Source organism: Numenius arquata, chromosome 12 (genome assembly GCF_964106895.1).
Source record: "Numenius arquata chromosome 12, bNumArq3.hap1.1, whole genome shotgun sequence".
Classification (NCBI taxonomy): domain Eukaryota; kingdom Metazoa; phylum Chordata; class Aves; order Charadriiformes; family Scolopacidae; genus Numenius; species Numenius arquata.
The window spans coordinates 44,684,500-44,694,765 of NC_133587.1; positions in this window are offsets into that span (position 1 = coordinate 44,684,500).

Consider the following 10,266-nt stretch of genomic DNA (forward strand, 5'->3'; position numbering starts at 1 on the left):
TGTCCTGTGGTGAGGCAGCACTGCAGGGGTGTCTCCCCAGAGCAGAGGGGCAGAATCCCCCCCCCTTGCCCTGCTGGCCATGCTGCTGGGGATGCAGCCCAGGGTGCAGGGGGCTTTCTGAGCTGCCAGCACACATTGCCAGCCCATGGCCAGCTTTTTCCCTCCCCCAGTACCCCCAAGTCCTTCTCCTCAGGGCTGCTCTCCACCCCTCCATCCCCAGCCTGTGCTGGGACCGGGGGCTGCCGCCACCCTGGACCACAAGGACCCTGCACTTGGCCTGGTTGAACCTCATGAGCTTCACATGAACCCTCTTCTCCAGCCTGTCCAGGTCCCTCTGGATGGCATCCCGTCCCTCCAGAGTGTCAACCACACCACTCAGCTTGGTGGTGTTGGCAAACTTGCTGAGGGTGCACTCAATCCCCCCAACAAAGATGTTACTGGTGCCAGTATGGACCCCTGAGAGATCCCACTTGTCACTGATCTCCACCCTGACATCGAGCCGTTGACCACAACTCTTTGAGCGTGACCATCCAGCCAATTCCTCATCCACCAACTGGTCCACCCGTCAAATCCATGTTTTTTCCCTTTTAGAGACAAAGATGTTGTGTGGGACAGCATCAAGTTCTTCGCACAAGTCCGGGTAGGTGACAGCAGTCACTTTTCCCTTATCCACCAACGCCGTAACCCCATCATAGGTGGCCACCAGATTTGTCGGGCACAATTTGAAGCTGTAGCGAAGCCACGTAGCGCTCATGGCTGAAACTCCCTCAGACAGGAGAAAGGTGAGACCATCCGGTGGTGGCACAGTGACAACAACCACGCAGAAGGAATATTCAGCCTAATTTTTCACGGTTTAAACAATTACAACCCATTATGCGAATTAATCCGCGTGGGAGGGAGATCATCCCCTGCCTGTTGACAGCAAGGTCCCTGTGTGTCCCCAAGGGGCGTGTGTGTCACTCATCTGACCAGAGGGAGCTGCAGAGCTACTAAATCTCGTGAAAGTATGCGACACGTTGGCCTGCTAGATAAGAAAATCAAAGTGTGGTGACTAAATGAAAACAAAAATAGGTGTGTCTCCTATGTCTGGTCACTGGAGGGAGGAACCACCCTTTGCATCAGGCTGTGGAAGGGGGCACACCCCATCCATGGAGAGTTTAGGTTGCGGCTCCTGTCTGCCCCCCATGTCCTCCCAAACTCGAGAGTGTGGGTACGTTTCCAGGCCCAGAGCTCATAAGGGGAAGACGGGGGGGAAATCCCGTGTCCTGATGAAAGGCACATACATAACAACTGCTGGTACCATGTGCTATTTTTAAGCTCCAAGATAAAATAGCATCCTAATGGCTCTCTTCGGGAGGAGCGGGCGACGGTTTGTATTTCAGGGCTGTCCCAGCCTACCCTGGGCTTCAGATCATCATAGGCTTAAAGATTTCTCTCTTCTTGGTAACTCCCCCTCTCTTCTCCTCTGGAGCCTTTCTACCAGGTGCTTTCGAGACGGGGTAGACCCTGGTTCTGGTGCAGGACAGTAATTCCTGTGTCTGTGGAGCAGACATAGTAACGCAACAAAAAGTTGTGGGTTACACTGGTGCCGTGTTAGGGAGTGAGTCTGACCACTGGGCTGACCTGATTTTGGCTTCAAAAAGAACCTCTGGTTGTTCACCGAGCCCTGAATTTATTCCCCGAAAAGAAAAACTTAAGGGTCCAAAGCTTAACCTTTAACGACAGTGGTCACACAGGAGCAAACTCTCGGTGTTTTAAGGAGACAGAAGTGTCCGGGCTTCACGCTGTCAAGCGACAGCTTCGATAACTTGCCCTAGTCCCAGCCAGGCACACCTAACTACCCTAAATCAGAGCCCTTTAATGCCATAGGTGTGTCCATTATAAACTATATGTTGCAGCAGGCAACTCCACCATAATCCAAACATCCTTATTTCATTGCACAAGGGGCTTCCTACGCTACGAAACCTGAATTTGTAAGCCCTGGGAGTTGGGCTACCACCAGCCCAAAAGCTGTGGGTTTTTCCTTCCGCTGAAACGAAGTAAATCTGTTTCTACAGCACGTGTAGCATCACAGTCTGCCTCCCGTCACTGTCCTTCCACGCACAGATTCTTCTGGTTCTCTCGTCCCCATCTACAGCTTCCTCTTTGTAATACGTGGCATGCTCCTTGCCCATCTTCAGCTGTTATGGTTTTTTACCCTATTATGCATAACTTCTCGGTACACTGATTTCCTTTGATCCCGCCTCGCTTCAGCTGAAGCCAGCCGAATTTTTATCGCTGGCATTGGAAGGAGCAGGATGGAAGAGAGTGTTTCATAGCTCGGCTTACATCTGAAGAACAGAATAACTTGTTCCTGACTAGAAGGAAGGAAGGAAGGCAATATATAACACAAGCTGCACCTCTAGCCCCCACACAGGTGAATTCCTGTAACTCTTCAGAAACCAGGATAGAATCCCGACTGGGCTAGTTCCGAGGTGAACAACTGACTGACATGTTCTCTTAGCTGTTACTGTGCTTACAAGCTTGCCCAGAAAAAAGCGATGGCTGCTTTATTATTCTACCTGAGCTTACCATGGCTTGTGTGGGGCACTGATTAATACAAAACTTCCTTGCTTTAGTTCAAAAGCTGAAGCCTGCTCTTTGCTTTATGGGAGCAACTTTAGGCCAGACTCCGTTTGTTGCCTCCCCGCGTACTTCCCCTATGCAAAAATTCAGAGCATCTCATTTGTCTTTGTTTATCCCTCAAAAGAATATAACCTACTTCTCCACTTGCTTTTCCAGCTGCCTTTTGAGGCTCCTCGAGTCTTCTCTCACCTACATTTGGCCTGGAAGAGAGAGCAGCACGAGCCCCTCTCCTCGATTGTACGGTGGGCAAAAATCTGTGAGATGCTACAGGTGTGTCCTTGGAACAGCAAGGGGGGATTATTCTTTTTTTGGGGGGGAGGTGGAGGGAGAGAAGGTGTGTAGGCGATGGCTCTGCCCGTTCGTCAAGCCAGACAGTGAAAGTGGATGGGGGAAAGGGAAGGGGACCAGCTCATCTCCCTAACGAGGCCCATTAGCCCAGCAGGGCAGGTAAAGCAGGCCAGCAGTTGGGCTGCTCCCAGTGCAGGGCTGACTCCTATCATGTGAGTCACTTGTGAGCACCGAGAGGGAGCTGGAAAGGGAGAGCTCATTTCTGGCAAACGCTCCTTCATGGCCACTTTGATGGGAGGCAGCGCAAATTAGGGACGCTCAATAATGTGGCAGGGTTTGGCTTTGCTGATTCCAGGGCATTGACAGCAAAAGGCTTGGAGAGAAGCAGCAATGAACTGCGCAGCTTTCTTGCCCGTTTATCAACAGCTTGTCGTTCTCTCCTCGGAGCACATGACGTGATAGCCGTAAGGCGAACGCTCAACAGGAGAAGCGCTTGGGGTTTGTCCTGACCCCGCGGGGACGCTGCTCTAAGAGCTGCTTCTTGCTGAGGGGTTCGCTGTCATTCCTCTCATCTCTCACTTCAGACATGCGGCAGGGCCTTTGGAGGGGTCATTTCCAAAAACGAGTGCTCAGCGGTGGCAGCTGGTTGAACCTGAACCCTCTATAAAGAAAAAAAAACATTGAACTAGATCTGTGCAGCGTTTGAGTGGAGCAGAGAATTGCCTCAGCACTTATAGCAGCACCCACCAGACTCTCACTGCCAGGGAATTTAGGTTTCTGAATGCTTTTGAAAGTGAATGCCTGTAAGGATCTCGGAGAATTTGAATACTTTTGCAAAACTACCCTGTGACTTTCACTCCCATGCCGCGGTCTTTGTTTCACCTCCACTCCCCTATCATGAATGAGGCATGCGAGTAGGAGCCAACTAGCCAGAGTGAGACAGGACGCCGCTCCGGCGACAACAAAATCATTGTGGGTCACTGGCAGATATCCGCCAGGCAGGCAGGGCTGTTATCCTCATCAAAGCTGACTCCAGCGCAATGGAAGGCATGGAATTTTGGCCAGGGATCCCTTGCCATCCCGGAGACCTGTCAAGTCTCTCTGAGCGGTCATGGGATTTGCCTTGCAGCTGGCACACCCCGTCATCTCCTGATCTGGGATCTGGGTCCACCAGCTCTAACCTGGTGTGAGGAGGAGGAGGAGGGTGGCTGCGGTGCTGCCCTGAGGCTGGGGGAGCCACCCTCCATCGTAGGTCCTACTGTGAGCGACCCAGCGTGAGGGACGCTTCCCACCCCACAGCACATGACCCAGAGCGTGGGCTTTCTCACCCACGAAGAGGTGAACCTGCAGAGAGGCTTCTCATGACGTAGCGGCTGATATTCGCATCGGTCTTTCCCTAAGCAGAGCCTTGTCCTGGGAAATGCAGGACAACCTGACCTTCTCGAGGGCTTAACCCCGCTCCTCTGCGCCGGAGGGGGCTTTGAGGTTGGCAGAGCCGATCTCTCCTCTAGCCTGGGCCTTTGTAAACCAAGCCCAATTATTCTGAGGCGGAAAAATCGAGTCTGCGCTGTAATGACAGCATGAAATGCCCTCAGGAGTTTGCGTGTAGCCTTGAGTTACCTTTTATAAATAGGTTAACAGCTGGAGGGCCCGTGTTTGTTTAAAGGGAAAAGACATGTGTGGTACATGCCCTGTATGATATGCTCTGTCCTAAGCAATTCTGCCATTCTGTTGATTTATATCTAGAGATTAAAGGATTTGCCTTGCAATCAAATTATTCTCCTCAAACCACCAAGCGGGGCAGGGAGAGGGGGTTCTGATCGCGTTCTCCGCTCCGTGCAGCTACCCCTGCTGAAGCCACAGCCGCTTTCTCCCTTGCTGTGCGAAACACGCGGCTCACAAATTACTCCTGATGGCTTTGACGGTGATTTGCTATTTCTGTCCCGCTTCTGGTGCACAGGACACTCGGGGGACAAGAGTGGGTGAGAGGTCTTGGGGCCCCAAGGAGCTTCCAGCCCCAACTAGACGGAGCATGTAACCGGGACTGACAAAAGCCGCGTGATGAGACAGAAAACCGCTGTCCTGGGGAAAAGCGATCTGCAAAGAGTCTGGCTCCAAAAGGCCCTGCAGGTCTGCAAGAAGTTTCACGCAAGTCAGATCCCTCACCGACAAGGAGAGCGTCTCAGGGGTCAGGGCCTAGTTTATTTTCATTTTACCGTTCTCTTCCTTCCTCATATGATCAGGTAGAAGATAAGGCAGAGAGAGCAGCAGAGAGGAAAGTCCGGATCGCTCATCTAGAGGCTGGAAGGAGCAGATCTGAGGGTGGTGAGATGAAGGACGTGGGTCTCTGGAGGACTGCCGTCCCTCTGTTACGAGACGTGCCATCGTTCCTCGGGCAGGAGGAGGGAATTGTGAAAGGCGACCAAACCTCACGCCTTGGTAGCGTGGTACCTCGTCTCTGATGGGAGCTGGTGCCCGGCAATTTCCCAGGCCAAAATGGGGGTTCTCTCCCCACATTGGATCTCCTCCTGCGCTGTGATTGCTGGACTGGCTGAGGCTCTGGGACGGGAGGTTTAGTATCCTTTCCACACCACTCATTATGACTGTTCTCGGCATTCCCGGGACCCAACGGTCCACTCCCTTTCTGAGTCCTAATAAGCCGGTGGCAACACTTTCTTGTGGGAACAAGTTACACAGGGGTGATGGTACCTGTGCAAATGAATGGTTTGGAATGTGCTGCTTTCTAATTCCTTTGTTTTTGTGTGACAACAAAAAAAAAGAAGTGAAAGGTTCCTGCTGTACCTTCTCTTGGCCACTCAGTATTTTCTCTGGTTCCATCACATAATTTCTGATCTTCCTTTCTTTTTTTTTTTTTTTTTTTTTTTCTGAGGTGGCTGAGTTCTCCGGGTCTCCTCACGTGCTCTTCCCTCTTTTGGTGAATTCTCTGGAATTCTCCAACTTCCTTGCTGTGGTGGGATGAGACAGTTTTCAGTTGGGGCAGCCAGTCCGTTTGCATGAGCCCGATGAAGGACACGTGGGATGGAAAGACCGTGTGCGTGATGCTCACCCCCAGCTGTGCAGCCGCTGCTGGTCCCATTTTTGCACACTCATCAGTTCAGACGTGCAAATGAAGGGTGTGTAGCTTTCACTTATATGCTTTAGCTTTAAATATGGGCCGCACATGAAAATTGCATGAAAAAAAAATCTTTTCAGGCTAGAAGCCAGCCCTCTGTATGGATTAAAGGCGGTGTCACATTAGCATCAAGGACAGAGCTCAGCCCTTCCTAATCAAAACCTTCCTTCCCCTGCGGTTTGAACCAGTGGGGGCAGCAGAATAGTATAGAAATTACTCAGACACAGTCCAGCAGAAGGCAGAGATCTTCCTGTGCGTGACACCCAGCTCACCGCAGTGTCGCCTGGAAGCCTCCTGAGAAGTCTTTTGATGAGCCAATGGTCCACTGTCCCTGCAGCCCCTCAGCGCTAGCCAGTCGTGCTGGACTGATCAGGCAGCACAGTCATTAGCCTTTACCAGCTAACGAAGCCCGCCCAGCTTAGCAGATGTGGAGCACCGGGCTGTGGAAGATGGACCTTCCAGAACGTTCAAATGTGTGACCTCACCGAGACGAGTTTTTCAGGCGTGGGATTGGAGAGGTTTTCTGAATCTGCTCCCAAACCCTGGCTGCCAAAACAGAGTGGAGTATGTGAACCAGAGAAAATTAGCTAACTCCCGAGGCTGGGGTCAGAGAGGTGATCTCCGGGGAATTATCTCATATCCAAAACTCTATTAGGAAAAAAAAGGATGGGATGAGGGCGTAACTGCTCGAAACTGGCCCAGAGGAGAAAAGTGAAAGCTCATCACTGTGCTGCATGACACGGCTGCAGCAGAGAGCTCCTTGAATTATATATAAAGCAGAGGATGACATTAGAATTAAAAGTTGCCTGAAAATGCTGAAGGATGAAGCTCAGTCTCTCATCTAAAAATTTAATTACCATGTTGTTAAACCCGAGCTTTCTGGAAGAGACAAAGTAAACACAGTTTCTAGAAGGCTGTTTCTTCCCTTGGGCCTCCCATCACAGACCTGGAGACCCGATTGCGAAATTTCATCATCGCCAGTAGGAAAAAAAAAAAAAAAAAAAGCAAACAATATCCAAAGCTCATGCTCAAAGGCCACAAACTGCAAGATTTTTTTTCTACATGTCTTTCTGCTCTCGCTTTAAAAAGAAATGAGAACCGGGGGAAATGACAGCAGCTCTCATTACTATGGTGAGAATTCCCATTTAAATTCTTATTCATCTTCCAAAAATGAGAGACTTCAAGGAAGGGGGGGGAGGGGGGAGGGGGGAGGGAACGCACTCCAGTTGCTTGGAATAGAAATACAACTCGTTCATACAAAGCATGGAAAATAATGATAATCCGATGAAAAAAAAAAAAATCTTGGCAGACTACGAAATTCAGAAAAGGAAAGAGAGGAGAGAAAAGGCAGAAAAAGCTGTAGAAAGTCTGAACAATTGTAGAAGTGAAACCCAGCAAGAAGCCTGCAAGACACCCCCCCCCCCAATGGCATTTCATGAGAGTCATTGGGTAAAACATGCTTTAGAAGGGGGGGAGCAGGCAGGTATTTAGGGCCCAGCCCAGGACGGCTGGTGAGGACTGATTTTAAGTATTATTTTGGCATTTAATTTTTGCAGTCAAGAGGAATTATCACAGAAAAATAAATAGCATGGCAGCAGACAGGCGGTAATTAAGGAAAATTTAGACACACCTCTGTGAATCGAATGTAATTGGAAGCATTTCCCAGACAAGGATTCAGGCAACCAAATCGCCCAACTCGACTATTTTCAAGTTTTTGATAAGCTGAACAAATCACTATTAGCAGCACTTCACCGTGAAGTGGCACCGGTATTAAAGACTGCCTTTTAAGGGGAAAAAACAAACTCTGAAGAAATCAAACACACATACCTCCCTCATCTCAACTACTCCCAAATTATTTGATTTGAAGAAGGTTTGCGGCAGCTGGGAAAATTATGGGCATGAAACGCCGCAAAATAAGTGATAAAGAAATAAGCGATAAAAACTTCTATAAATAGAAGCCTTCGGTGCCAGCGTCGGTCAATAAACAGAGAATCGGACAGATAGAGTGAGCTTGGGAAAAAATGAATCCTAGAGAAGGAGGGAAAAAGATTACAAGAGAGTCGTGAAGACAGAAGATCAGAAAGCTGTGTCGCAATTAACTCGTTTAGGAGTACAGTCGAATACGTTGGCGACAGACGCCGCCAAGCAAACCTTCAGGAACATAAAGATGCCATATGAAAGTGAAGAAGATACTGGCTTGAAAGCCTGACGTGACTCAAGAGTACTTTCCTAAATTAAAAACAATCCCCAAAGGTCATTACGCGTCATCGTGAAATTCACGCTACTGTTGCCGCTTAATGTAAAATCCTCTAGTCCTCAAGTAGCCCACGTCCTGGAATCAGTGGAGCAGATCTGCAAGAAGCTGAGGAGCTGAAAATACATGGTTTTGGTTAAAGCTGAAATTTTAGGTAACAGGAGAAACTCTAGAGGCAACAGAGTTTGAGAAGCTCTGTCAGAGTAACCAGGCAAATGTCACAAGGTATTTAAGGTGTTCCACATCCCCGAGGGGTGACGTTCAGGCCATCCCCTTCAAGAGGAACGTCCACAGTCCATGAAGGAAACTACTGCGGTTGTTCTCCTGGTGGGAGGAGCCTTTGCCCTGCGCCGCGCTCAGGGACCCGTATCGTTACTCAATCGCTGCTTAAACATCTTAGCAGAAATGCTACCTAGTGAACTGCAGAGCGTGCGTGTGGTTTGTATAAACCCCAAATGAAACTGGATGAAGCAAGGACAATGTTCAGATCCTGCAAACAGAGCATTTGGAACCCTCCACAGCACTTGCTTTTAGCCAGCAGAGAACCTTCTCGTTTTAGCTGTACAAATCTCTCCTTGTAGAGGAGCTCCCTGGTTGGAATCGCGTCCCACGTGGCCATCCCTCCCATACTTTGTTAATGGGCAACTTCTGTCAGTGTCAGCCCCAAAACAGTTTTAAAACTCAATGGATTCATTTTCCTCTGTCTGAGAACAAGCTCTGCTGTCTATTGTCTCCTCCACTTGGCCACGGAGTCTTTGGAAGCGACCACAAGGGATAATGAGTTTGTCCCAACTGTCAGGAACGCACTCTGCAGAGCTTTACGTGCTGATGGAGTAGGGCTGGTCGTAACCAGCCCAAACACCTCCCTAAAACTAGTATCTAAATAAACCCATTGCTTTGGGAAAGCATCTGCTTTTGAAATAAATTATTCCAGATCCGACTATTAGCAATATTTTTGCTAAACTTGAGCTGTCGCCCTCCCAGAGCGCGATTCAATATTAGTCTGCAACAAACTCCTCGGGAAACCTGAGAAGTAAAACGTGAAGCCGCTGAGAAGAGCCAAACGACTTAAAAGTCAAATTTGCTGCCTCAGCAAATGGGAGCGGGTTTGGAGCACTGGGGGAACACGCAATTTCTTGGTTGAGAAGATGAGCCACAGCCATAATGAATGTTTTGCCAAGCCTGTATCTGGTTTCAAAATCTTCCCACAGTCATCCCAAATAAGCACTGGTGAGAGCGCAATGTTATTAGAAAAGGGAGAGAGTAAGAACAGCCTGAACATTAATGAATGAATGTAGATTTGCAAGAGAGGCTCGTTAAATCGGGGGAACTGGCTCAAAGGCTTTAAAACGGGGTCATGTCTCTTGCAAAAGCGGGGATGGGGAAAGCAGAGTGTACCCTGAGCTGGGGCTCTGTGGGTCCTCACCAGAGCTCCAAAAGCAGAGTCCTGCAGCCTCACCACTGCCACTTCCAACCTCTCCTCCTCCTGATCATAGAATCATGGAAGGGTTTGGGTGGGAAGGGACCTTAAAGACCACCCAGTGCCACCCCCTGCCCTGGGCAGGGACACCTCCCACCAGACCAGGTTGCTCCAAGCCCCCTCCAACCTGGCCTTGAACCCCTCCAGGGATGGGGCAGCCACAGCTTCTCTGGGCAACCTGGGCCAGGCTCTCACCACCCTCACAGCAAAGAAGTTCTTCCCCACATCTCAGCTCAATCTCCCCTCTTTCGGTGTCAAACCCTTCCCCCTCCTCCTATGGCTCCCCTCCCTGATCACAAGTCCCTCCCCAGCTTTCCTGGAGCCCCTTGAGGGACTGGAAGGGGCTCCAAGGTCTCCCCGGAGCCTTCTCTTCTCCAGGCTGAACCTCCCCAACTCTCTCAGCCTGTCCTCCCAGCAGAGGGGCTCCAGCCCTCCCAGCATCTCCGTGGCTTCCTCTGTCCCCACTCCAACAGGTCCATGTCCTTC